The sequence below is a fragment of the Coregonus clupeaformis genome, chromosome 28 (assembly GCF_020615455.1).
Source record: "Coregonus clupeaformis isolate EN_2021a chromosome 28, ASM2061545v1, whole genome shotgun sequence".
NCBI classification, from domain to species: domain Eukaryota; kingdom Metazoa; phylum Chordata; class Actinopteri; order Salmoniformes; family Salmonidae; genus Coregonus; species Coregonus clupeaformis.
The window spans coordinates 15734905-15747391 of NC_059219.1; the positions used below are offsets into that span (position 1 = coordinate 15734905).

At 51.6% G+C, this 12487-nt stretch overlaps 1 protein-coding gene across 5 annotated transcripts in view; it reads right to left on the reverse strand.

Annotated features, from left to right (window-relative positions):
- Positions 1-12487, reverse strand: part of LOC121542884 (glutamate receptor ionotropic, kainate 5-like) — a 118414-nt gene that overhangs the window by 78525 nt on the left and 27402 nt on the right. The gene's annotated exons all lie outside the window — the stretch shown is intronic.

The following is a 12487-nucleotide window of genomic DNA, read 5'->3' on the forward strand; positions in this document are numbered from 1 at the left end:
CATTTGGTTTTGTCTGTTCATAACACCTGTCCCTTATTTGTGTCTTGATTGTTCCCCTTATTTAGTTTGTTTGTTTGGGCCAGGTGTTATGCGTGATTGTTGATTGTCAGCCTACCTCTGTATAGTGTATTGTATTTCTCGTTGTGTTTTACCGGAGAGCTCGCACTGTGTGCGCTTTTCTTGTTTTTGACGCACTGTGTTTTTGTGCGTAATTGTTTGCGCCACCCGGTTGGGTTGGCGACTCGTGTGTTCTCGTGTTTTGGTGAACATTACTAAACGGTTGAAGTCATCCTGGTGCCTGCGCTTGATTCCTTCCACTCACCTACATACACCATTCTGACAGAATCACGCATCACAATATGGAATCAGCAGGAGCGACCGCGCCACCAGCTGATATGGCTGAACGTCTTCAAGGTCAGGAGGACCGCATGAACCAGGTCTGTCACGCTCTGGATAGGGTGATGACCACGCTGCACCGATGGGAGACCAGCGGGGTTCCCACACCTCCACACACCGACCCAGCTCCAGCGGTCAGCCCTCCAGTGTCATCTCCGGAACCCAGTGGGATTCGGCTCTCGCTCCCGAGGGCGTACGACGGCTCCACCGCCGGGTGTCAAGGGTTCCTGCTGCAGGTGGAGCTCTACCTCGCCACCGTCCACCCGGCGCCCTCGGGACACGAGAGCGTCTCAGCCCTCATCTCCTGTCTCACCGGCAAGGCGTTGGAGTGGGCCAACGCCGAGTGGAGGAGAATGGACGCCGCAACTCACGAACTATGCGGAGTTCTCCCGCCCGCTTCCGTGCTGTATTCGACCATCCACCAGAAGGGAAGGCGGCGGGGAACGTCTGTTCTACCTCCGACAGGGGATGAGGAGCGCACAGGACTTTGCCTTAGAGTTCCGGACCCTAGCGGCTGATGCAGGGTGGAATGAGCGGGCCCTTATTGACCATTTCCGCTGCAGCCTCCGAGAGGACGTCCAGCGAGAGTTGGCGTGCAGGGACACGTCGTTGACTTTCGACCAACTGGTCGACATGGCCATCCGGCTGGATACCCTGCTCGCCACCCGTGGGCGTCCCGGAGGGGGGTTCGCCCATTCCACTCTCAGCGCCTCCGAGCCGAGTCCTATGGAGCTCGGGGTGCTGGGCGCTAGGAACGGAGGAGGAGGAGCCCACGGGGACCCGGCCCTTGCACCAACTGTGGTCGTGGAGGGCACACTGCGGCTAGGGTGCTGGGGCGGGTCCTCCAGGGGAGGAGATGGCAGGTCAGGCATTGGGGGGTCCCCCCAGGTGAGTAGGGCGCCCTGCTTACCCAGAGCTTTCTGTCGTGCACCTAACCTTGCCTGTTTGTTTCCCACAGGTTGCACCTCGTTCCCAGCATGAAAGGCTGGTAGATTCAGGCGCAGCTGGGAATTTTATAGATCGCCAGTTCTGTTTAGAGTTAGGGATTCCCCTCCTTCCAGTGGATAAGCCTTTCCCCGTCCATGCCCTAGATAGCCGTCCGTTAGGGTCTGGTTTGATTAGGGGAAGTCACAGCACCACTTCAGATGATGGCGCGGGAGGGTCATGAGGAGAGAATTCAGCTTTATTTGATTGACTCTCCTGCGTATCCGGTGGTGTTGGGTCTTCCCTGGTTGATGACTCATGACCCTATTATTGGGTGGCGAGAAAGCTCTTAAAGGGTGGTCTGCTCAATGTGAGGGCGGTGTCTGGGTGTTTCCATAGGGGCGACCTCGGTGGAGAGTCCGAATCTAATGCCAGCACTGCAGATTCCCCGAGTATGAGGATTTGGCACTGGCGTTCAGTAAGACTAGGGCTGCTCAGCTGCCGCCTCATAGACGGGGGATTGTGCGATAGATCTCCAGTCAGGCGCAGCTCTCCTGCGGAGGCCATGTGTATCCCTTGTCTCAAGAGGAGAAAAGATCTATGGAGACATACATCTCTGAGTCTCTTAGACAGGGATACATACGGCCCTCCGTTTCACCCGTTTCCTCAAGTTTCTTTTTTGTGAAGAAGAAGGATGGAGGTCTGCGGCCGGTATTGATTACCGCGGTCTCAATCAGATCACAGTGAAGTACAGCTATCCACTTCCTCTGATTGCGACTATGACGGAGTCACTGCACGGTGCGCAGTTCTTTACAAAATTGGATCTTAGGAGCGCATATAACTGGGTGCGCATTCGTAAGGGCGATGAATGGAAGACAGCGTTTAGCTACGACTTCCGGGCACTACGAGTATCTAGTCATGCCATATGGGTTGATGAATGCTCCCTCAGTCTTCAATCCTTCGTTGATGAGATTTTCCGGGACATGCAGGGACAGGGAGTGGTTGTGTACATCGACGACATTCTGGTGTATAGTCCTACCCGTGCTGAGCATGTAGCCCTGGTGCGCCGAGTATTGAGGAGGCTGTTGGAGCATGACCTATATGTCAAGGCAGAGAAATGTCTGTTTTTCCAGAAGTCGGTCTCCTTTCTGGGTTACCAGTTATCTGCGTCAGGGGTGAAGATGGAGGTAGACCGGGTGTCAGCTGTGCGTAATTGGCAGACCCCAACCACTGTGAAGGAGGTGCAACGGTTCTTGGGTTTTGCGAATTACTACCGGAGGTTTATCCGGGGTTTTGGACAGGTGGCAGCTCCCATCACGTCTCTGTTAAAGGGGGTCCGGTGCGCTTGCGGTGGTCAGCTGAGGCGGACAGGGCATTTGGGAGACTGAAGGACCTGTTTACCTCGGCGCCGGTGTTGGCGCATCCGGATCCCTCCTTACCGTTCCAAGTAGAGGTGGACGTCGTCAGAGGCCGGGATAGGGGCCGTTCTTTCCCAGCGTTCTGGCACTCCACCTAAACTCCGTCCCTGTGCGTTCTACTCAAAGAAGCTCAGTCCGGCGGAGCGGAATTATGACGTAGGAGACAGGGAGCTGTTAGCCGTAGTACAGGCCCTAAAGGTGTGGCGGCATTGGCTCGAGGGGGCTCAACACCCTTTCCTCATTCAAACTGACCATCGTAACCTGGAGTACATCCGGGCAGCTAGGAGACTGAATCCTCGCCAGGCTCGTTGGACTATGTTCCTGGCCCGGTTTGTGTTTAAGATCACATACATCCCTGGGTCCCAGAGCAGGGAAGGCAGATGCTCTGTCCCGGCGGTATGACGCAGAGGAGAGGTCAGTTGAGTCCACGCCCATACTACCGGAGTCTTGTCTGGTTGCTCCGGTGGTGTGGGGAGGTTGATGGTGAGATCGAGCGGGCGTTACGCACCGACCCGAGTCCTCCTCAGTGTCCTGTGGGTCGGGACGTACGTTCCGCTCGAGATACGCGATCGCCTCATTTGTTGGGCTCATACGTCCCTCCTCTGGCCATCCGGGTATCGGCCGGACAGTGCACTGCCTTAGCACGAAGTACTGGTGGCCAACGTTAGCTAGGGATGTGAGGATTTATGTCTCCTCCTGTTCGGTGTGTGCCCAGTGTAAGGCGCCCAGACATTTGCCCAGGGGTAAGTTACAACCCCTGCCTATTCCACAACGACCCTGGTCCCACCTCTCGGTGGATTTTGTTACCGACCTTCCCCCTCACAGGGGAAATACTACCATCCTGGTCGTTGTGGATCGGTTCTCGAAGGCCTGTCGTCTCCTTCCCATGCCGGGTCTACCCACGGCCCTACAGACCGCAGAGGCTCTGTTCACTCATGTTTTTCCGGCACACGGGGTACCCGAGGATATAGTGTCTGACCGAGGGCCCCAGTTCACCTCTAGAGTGGAGGGCATTTATGGAACGGTTGGGGGTGTCGGTAAGCCTTTATCGGTTACCACCCGGAGAGTAATGGGCAGGTTGAACGTGTCAACCAGGATGTGGGTAGGTTTCTGAGGTCATACTGTCAGGACCGGCCGGAGGAGTGGGCGAGATATGTGCCCTGGGCCGAGATGGCACAGAACTCTCTTCGCCACTCCTCCACCCAACTAACCCCTTTTCAGTGTGTGTTAGGTACCAGCCGGTGCTGGCACCATGGCATGAGAGCCAGATCGAGGCCCCCGCTGTGGATGAGTGGGTACGGCGCTCGGAGGAGGCGTGGGGCGCTGCACACGTCCATTTGCAGCGTGCCATACGTCGACAGAAGACGAAGCGCCGACCTACACCGCAGTGAGGGGCCAGTGTACGCACCTGGAGATCGAGTCTGGCTCTCAACCAGAAACCTGCCCCTCCGCCTGCCCTGCCGGAAGCTGGGTCGGCGGTTTGTGGGCCGTTTAAAGTCCTGAGGAGATTGAACGAGGTGAGTTATAGGTTAGAACTACCTGTTGACTACAAGAATATTAACCCCTGCGTTCCATGTGTCTCTCCTCAGGCCGGTGGTAGCTGGTCCACTCCAGGACTTTGAGATTGAGGAGACTCCTCCGCCCCGTTGGACATCGAGGGGGCTCCAGCGTACACCGTGAGGTCCATCCTGGATTCTAGACGCCGGATGGGGGGTCTTCAATATCTCGTGGAGTGGGAGAGTGCGGTCCGGAGGAGCGGTGCTGGGGTGCCAGGAGGGACGTGTTAGACCAGTCCCTACTGACCGATTTCCATCGGGGTCATCCTGCGCGCCCTGCTCCGCGTCGTCCGGGTCGTCCTCGAGCTCCGGGTCGGCGCCACGGCTGGAGCCGCGCGTCAAGGGGGTACTGTCACGGTTTCGGCCGAGGCTGCTCCTCTTCCTTGTTCGGGCGGACTTCGGCGGTCGTCGTCTCGGAGTACTAGCTGCCACCGTTCTATGTTTCTTGTTCATTTGGTTTTGTCTGTTCATAACACCTGTCCCTTATTTGTGTCTTGATTGTTCCCCTTATTTAGTTTGTTTGTTTGGGTCAGGTGTTATGCGTGATTGTTGATTGTCAGCCTACCTCTGTATAGTGTATTGTATTTCTCTCGTTGTGTTTTACCGAGAGCTCGCACTGTGTGCGCTTTTCTTGTTTTTGACGCACTGTGTTTTTGTGCGTAATTGTTTGCGCCACCGGTTGGGTTGGCGACTCGTGTGTTCTCGTGTTTTGGTGAACATTACTAAACGGTTGAAGTCATCCTGGTGCCTGCGCTTGATTCCTTCCACTCACCTACATACACCATTCTGACATTTACCCTGCCCACACATAAGAGACAAGAGGGATTCCAACTGATAGAGTCTATCTGTATGTCTGATATGTACATGAAGTACATCTGAAAATCTGGAATATTCAATACCATTGAAACGGAAAGTGACAAAATCAGAATTCCAGCCAGGTCACTCATGATACAAGTCAGTATTGGATGTCCTACCATGTCTGAGGACGTTGGGAGACGACGTGGAAACCGGCCACTAAGGGCAACAGTGAGCGCTGTTACCTTCAAGTAGGTTTCAGTTTTTGCATTGTGGACGTGGATGGCGGATGGGCGTAAGTAAGCATCTGCCTCTTATTCCAAAGGTTGCAAGATCGAATCCAGCATAGAAAGCTGTTTATGAGATTTTTGTTTTAAGCCTATCCCAAACCTTAACCCTTACCTTAACCATTCGGAGTTAATGCCTTAACTTAACCCTGACCTTAACAATTCTGAGTTAATGCCTAAACTTAACCTTAAACACTTTGAAATGTTAGGTTTGCAACAACTTTGAAATGTGACATTTGAGAAACATGGATGAACGTCTAATTCTGACGTGAGACTGTGAGAGCTAGTTGTAGAATTCAGCACCACATGACGGTGAACAGCGGCTGTCTAGAGTGGCCTGCAGGCGGAGAGACCTAACATAGCTGGCCTTAACCCTCTCTGTCCCTCTGAATGGCTGCACCGCAGGTGGTGTGTCCTTATCCTCCCTCCCTCCCTCCCTCCCTGTCTCTCTCACTCTCTCTTTCCCTCCTTCCCTGCCTCCCCTCTCTCTCCCTCCATATCTCCCTCCGCTCAGTTCAGTTCAAAGGGTATTTATTGGTATGACCAGGCCTGTAGCTCGATGACTGCCCTCTGACAGGGAACAGGGAACGCTACGCATGAACGTCAGGAGGGAGAGAGCAGGAATTTCACCGTCGCCATGGAAAACAGACGGCTGGATGGGCGTTAGGGATATTAATTGTTAAGAGCAGGGGAAGTACATATGGCTGGGGTTAACTGTGTTAATTGTGTTAAAGAGAACACACAAAGGGTAAATGAGAAGGCCCTTGCAGTCTACTGCCCCCACCCCTCCTCCATCTTCCTCTCCCTTCCTCTGCCTGTGGAATAATACAGCATGTGTTTCATGCTGTATTATCCCACAGGGATGGGTTGTCTATAGCATGTTAAACAACTAGCTAGCGCTCAGGCATCAGACACAGAGGGAGGGAGGGGGAGGGAGGGAGGGAATATGTGATACAGCATCTTTCTGGACAGTGAAGGTGAGTGGTGATTCTAATCTATATACAAAATCTATGTATATCTCTATACCTCAAACTGAGCCATTACCATTAACAGACAGGATTTCTTCATGCTCCTGGAGATGATTGGAAATCAAAAATAGCTGCTCATTCAAGGAATCAAGGCTACAGAATATTTTCTGTTTCATCTAGTAACGCCAGTACTAAAGAAGCACACTAGTCATTTGAAAATGTGGCCTATAAACCCACTTTATTTACTGCAAAATAGCATGCCTCCTTCCTTTAAAACATGTCCAAGGTAGAGCTACCGCCACATTCACAACACACACCTGCAGGTAGACAATAACCTGGCCTCTGTTCAGAACACTGAACACAGCTGGACCCCAAAACCCCAGCCAGGTTATTATTACAGAACCAATCATGTTCTGCACCTGGTCCAATCAACACTAGTGTAGTCCATGGACATTTACCTCATTTTCTAGCATTTGTTTTTTGGTCTTTTGCTGAAAATATTTGATTGTACAATCAGGTGAAAATATAAATGTTTGAAAACCTAGGAAATTGGGGCCATGTTTGAATATGAAATGATGTCTTGTAGAAAAGAAGGAAGGGAAGCGTTGCTGGGATACAATAGTAGAACTTTGTAGGTGGAAGGTGCTCTTTAGTAAAGGCTTTAAATCATCAAAAACACAAGGAGGACCAAGGCACACTTCATATAATTAAAATGCCTTTATTGTTATGGCATGTTCAATAGAACAAAATGTCTGTTTTGGAGGGTGAATGAGAGGCAAACTGCAGTCTATTCTCTCTCTATAAGTAACCTTATGTAATATTGTACAGTTATACTGTTCTTACATGGCTGCTACCAATGGTCTCAGTATGGTGGTCTAAGGCAGTGTTTCCCAACTCCGGTCCTTGACAATCACACCTGATTCAACTTGTCAAGGTCTTGATGATTAGTTGACAAGTAGAATCAGGTGTGATTGTCTGGGGCCACAACCATAATATGTACTGTTGTGGGTACTCAAGGAGTTGGGAAATACTGGTCTAAGGTCTATGTATTATAAAATGGGACCCTGTCTTCAGTGACTGCCATCATCATGTTGAGTGTCTCTAATTATCTACTAATATAAATATTTAATGTCCCAGCAGCAGTAATTAGCTGTGATAACACGTTCAGCACAGAGTAACAATGATTAGAGATGACACCACATCTCCATCGGACGCCCGCCATGCACAACGTCTCACCCGCACCTGCTTCTCAACGTGCCAAACCCACACTGTATAGCCACATAGGACTACTGCCAAGGACCTTGAGTACCACAACATCACAGAACGAGAGAGAGGGAGTGAGAGGGGGAGAGATGGAGAGAATGAGAGAGAACTAAACTGACAGACAGAGAGGCAGAGGAGAGAGAGAGAGAGAGAGAGAGAGAGAGAGAGAGAGAGAGTGAAGACGGACAATGGAAACCATCATTTTATATCAAATAAATGAAAAAGAAAAGAAAATACTGTTCTTCCATTGGCTGAACAGGAGAGAGCCGAGGAGAGGAGAGAATATGGCTGCAGGATATCACTATATTTATAGTCTGCTATAACTAACTGTGTCTATTATTTATTTATTTCCTTGCAGATCTTTAATAACATGTAGAGGTCTGTTCCTCTCCTTGATTAAGGGATGGATGGAGATGGAGAGAACACTGCCGAGGGCCATCACACACTTACTCACTCCATCCTCTCCTCCAACCGCTACAGAAGACCTTCATTCCTCCTTTAAACCCCTCCCCCCTTCCCTAGCTCTCATCCATCTCATCCCTCCATCCCTATCCTCCCTGACACACCTCGCTTCCTTCCATCTGCATTCCCCCTCGCCATACCCTTCCATCTCCTCCCAAACCTTAACCCACCCCTCCATCTCCTCCCCTCCTCCCAAGCCTTAACCCACCCCTCCATCTCCTCCCCTCCTCCCAAGCCTTAACCCACCCCTCCATCTCCTCCCCTCCTCCCAAGCCTTAACCCACCCCTCCATCTCCTCCCCTCCTCCCATGCCTTAACCCACCCCCTCCATCTCATCCCCTCCTCCCAAGCCTTAACCCACCCCTCCATCTCCTCCCCTCCTCCCAAGCCTTAACCCACCCCTCCATCTCCTCCCCTCCTCCCATGCCTTAACCCACCCCTCCATCTCATCCCCTCCTCCCAAGCCTTAACCCACCCCTCCATCTCCTCCCCTCCTCCCATGCCTTAACCCACCCCTCCATCTCCTCCCCTCCTCCCAAGCCTTAACCCACCTCTCCATCTCCTCCCCTCCTCCCAAGCCTTAACCCACCCCTCCATCTCCTCCCCTCCTCCCATGCCTTAACCCACCCCTCCATCTCATCCCCTCCTCCCAAGCCTTAACCCACCCCTCCATCTCCTCCCCTCCTCCCATGCCTTAACCCATCCCTCCATCTCCTCCCCTCCTCCCAAGCCTTAACCCATCCCTCCATCTCCTCCCCTCCTCCCCTGTTCCCTCAATCTCCCCCTCCTCCCCTGCCTTACCCTGTTCCCTCAATCTCCCCCTCCTCCCCTGCCTTACCTCCATCTCCTCATCTCCTCCCCTGCCTTACCTCCATCTCCTGATCTCCTCCCCTGCCTTACCTCCATCTCCTCATCTCCTCCCCTGCCTTACCTCCATCTCCTCATCTCCTCCCCTGCCTTACCTCCATCTCCTCATCTCCTCCCCTGCCTTACCTCCATCTCCTCATCTCCTCCCCTGCCTTACCTCCAGCTCCCCCTCCTCCCTTGCCTTTCCTCCATCTCCTCATCTCCTCCCCTGCCTTACCTCCATCTCCTCATCTCCTCCCCTGCCTTACCTCCATCTCCTCATCTCATCTCCTCCCCTGCCTTACCTCAATCTCCTCCTCTCCTCCCCTGCCTTACCTCCATCTCCTCATCTCCTCCCCTGCCTTACCTCCAGCTCCCCCTCCTCCCTTGCCTTTCCTCCAGCTCCCCCTCCTCCCTTGCCTTTCCTCCATCTCCTCATCTCCATCTCCTCATCTCCTACCCTGCCTTACCTCCATCTCCTCCCCTGCCTTACCTCCATCTCCTCCTCTCCTCCCCTGCCTTACCTCCATCTCCTCATCTCCTCCCCTGCCTTACCTCCATCTCCTCATCTCCTCCCCTGCCTTACCTCCATCTCCTCATCTCCTCCCCTGCCTTACCTCCAGCTCCCCCTCCTCCCTTGCCTTTCCTCCATCTCCTCCTCTCCTCCCCTGCCTTACCTCCATCTCCTCATCTCCTCCCCTGCCTTACCTCCATCTCCTCATCTCATCTCCTCCCCTGCCTTACCTCAATCTCCTCCTCTCCTCCCCTGCCTTACCTCAATCTCCTCCTCTCCTCCCCTGCCTTACCTCCATCTCCTCATCTCCTCCCCTGCCTTACCTCCAGCTCCCCCTCCTCCCTTGCCTTTCCTCCAGCTCCCCCTCCTCCCTTGCCTTTCCTCCATCTCCTCATCTCCATCTCCTCATCTCCTACCCTGCCTTACCTCCATCTCCTCCCCTGCCTTACCTCCATCTCCTCCTCTCCTCCCCTGCCTTACCTCCATCTCCTCATCTCCTCCCCTGCCTTACCTCCATCCATTTACTCCTATTCTTTGCAATACCTTCTTTCCCCATTCACGTGACAGAGAGCCAACAGAGAGGCATCTGCATGTCTACATTTGTCTGTGTGTTGCAGAGTGCCATTGTGTGGTGACAGTAAATTGTGTACTATCCGGTGGTGTGTGTGTGCGGTGCGGTGGAAACAAATTGTATATTCTCCTGTGTTCCCATTCTCCTGTTGCCGTGCGACGTAGTAACCGGCTCTTCGGCAACAAGCCCCAGACAAACCCTGGTCTGCCTTTATTAGACCAATAAACCCCCTACACAACGCTCCGCTGCACACAATCAGGTGATGTCACTGTGTGTGTGTTTGTGTGTGTTGTGTCAATGTGTTTGTGAGTGTGTCCCCTATGTGTCTGTGTCACATCCAGCATTACGCCAGCCTTCACCCACCCCCACTTGTTACAAATGTCTTTTCTCTCTCTCTCTCTCTCTCTCTCTCTCTCTCTCTCTCTCTCTCTCTCTCTCTCTCTCTCTCTCTCTCTCTCTCTCTCTCTCTCTCTCTCTCTCTCTCTCTCTCTCTCTCTCTCTCTCTCTCTCTCTCTCTCTCTCTCTCTCTCTCTCTCTCTCTCTCTCTCTCTCTCTCTCTCTCTCTCTCTCTCTCTCTCTCTCTCTCTCTCTCTCTCTCTCTCTCTCTCTCTCTCTCTCTCTCTCTCTCTCTCTCTCTCTCTCTCTCTCTCTCTCTCTCTCTCTCTCTCTCTCTCTCTCACGCACGCACGCACGCACGCACGCACGCACGCACGCACGCACGCACACACACACACGCACACACACACACTAGACTTTGCTGATATCAGTACATTCCTGCTTGCATATGAGGCCTCTGCTCAGAGGTCAGGAGAGTTAACAATATCCACATATTATAGTAACGCGTCACATAGTGGATTTCTCTCAATAAACACGAACGTGCACACAGACACACACACACAAAGAGATGCATTCACACACACTCAAACAAGCCCTTGCTCTCTCCATCGCCTTTCATTACTTCTAACCTTCTTCCAACATACTCCTCCTCTTTTCTATCCCCAGCCACACACACTCTTTCCATCATCAACCCCCCCCTCTCTCTCTCCATCCATCCCTCGCTCCCTCTCCCACTGTGGACAAAGGTGAAGGACACAGGAAGAACAAATGAGAAAAGGAAAGAGAGAGAGAGACCTTAATGGTGATGTTTTTCTATTGGGTTGATTTATGGACGGTCGTTACTGTTCTTTCACCATTGACTCCACTGGGGAAGAACAACTGGACTGGACTAGACTGGACTGCTCAGGGAATATAGCTGTCTTAAAGAGGAGATGAGAGGCCAACTGACACACAAAAAGACGCCAACGGAAAATAGTATGGGCTATATGTCAGAGGGTAAGGTTGAGGACAGAGGGAGAGACAGAACGGGGGACATGGAGAGAGAAAGGAGGAGTGAGAGGAGAATGGATAAGGAGAGAGAAAAGGAGAGGGAAAATGGCGTCAGGGGGAGAGATAGAGAGTGACGGAGCGACGTGGAGAGAGAGGAAGGCGGTTAATTGATGTATAAACAATAACAATACTGTGAGCTAAATTGTTCAGTAACTCAAAGAACCCTCATGCACGTGTGTTGCCACACCATAACATTCCAATTTAGCGGGTTACACTCTGATTATTCCACAGGAGAAATGCAAATGGGGTTTAGAATGTTGCAAAGGACGCAGAAAGGAGCAAATTAGACGGTGGGAGGAGGAGAGAAGGATGTAATTGAGGGAGAAAGATAAGGGACATATTTTCAGAGAACTGTGACAGTAGAGAGAAAGAGAGAGAGAGAGAGAGAGAGAGATATCGAGCCTGTGGTACTGTAGTGAGGGAGAGATAGGTGGAAAACAGAAAAGTAAATTGGGACAGTTTGATAGAAAGCACCAGGAGAGAGAGAATATAGATTTCAGTGAGGAAAGAAAGGCAAATTCACATGGGAAGGAAGATAAAATCTCTGTTCAGATATGGAGTCAGATACCCTATGCGTTGGGAGAGGATAGAGATTTCAATACAGACACAATAGCATTACATTATCACGGAAGGAGAAAACACAATTACTACTTTGAACGGCCCCCGAGAGGAGAGGAGAGAGAGAGAGAAAAACAACGGATGAACTCTACAGGGCCACAGATGGTGTTTTACAATCTAAAAAGTACATAAAGGGGAGTAAAACTGAGCTTAGAGGTTAAGCCATTTTAAGAGTTGTGTGAGCAACCAGAGTCTGTGCTGAGGAGCACAATCAGTGGGGGAAGCATTACTTATGCATCAGATGTTTCCCTAACTCCATAAATTGAGTCTGCCACATCAGTGTCATTAAAGTGATTCAACAATGGGATATCAAATGTCACATATCAATTAATTTTTAATCGAGTGATCACACAGGTAGATAAGACTCATCATTGTGAATATTCATGCGGCGGTGCTTCTCGAGGTTAAAGATATTGGGATGCACCCAGCAATGTTTAGACAACGTTATGCAAACATTAATGGACATCTGTCATAGCCACACAT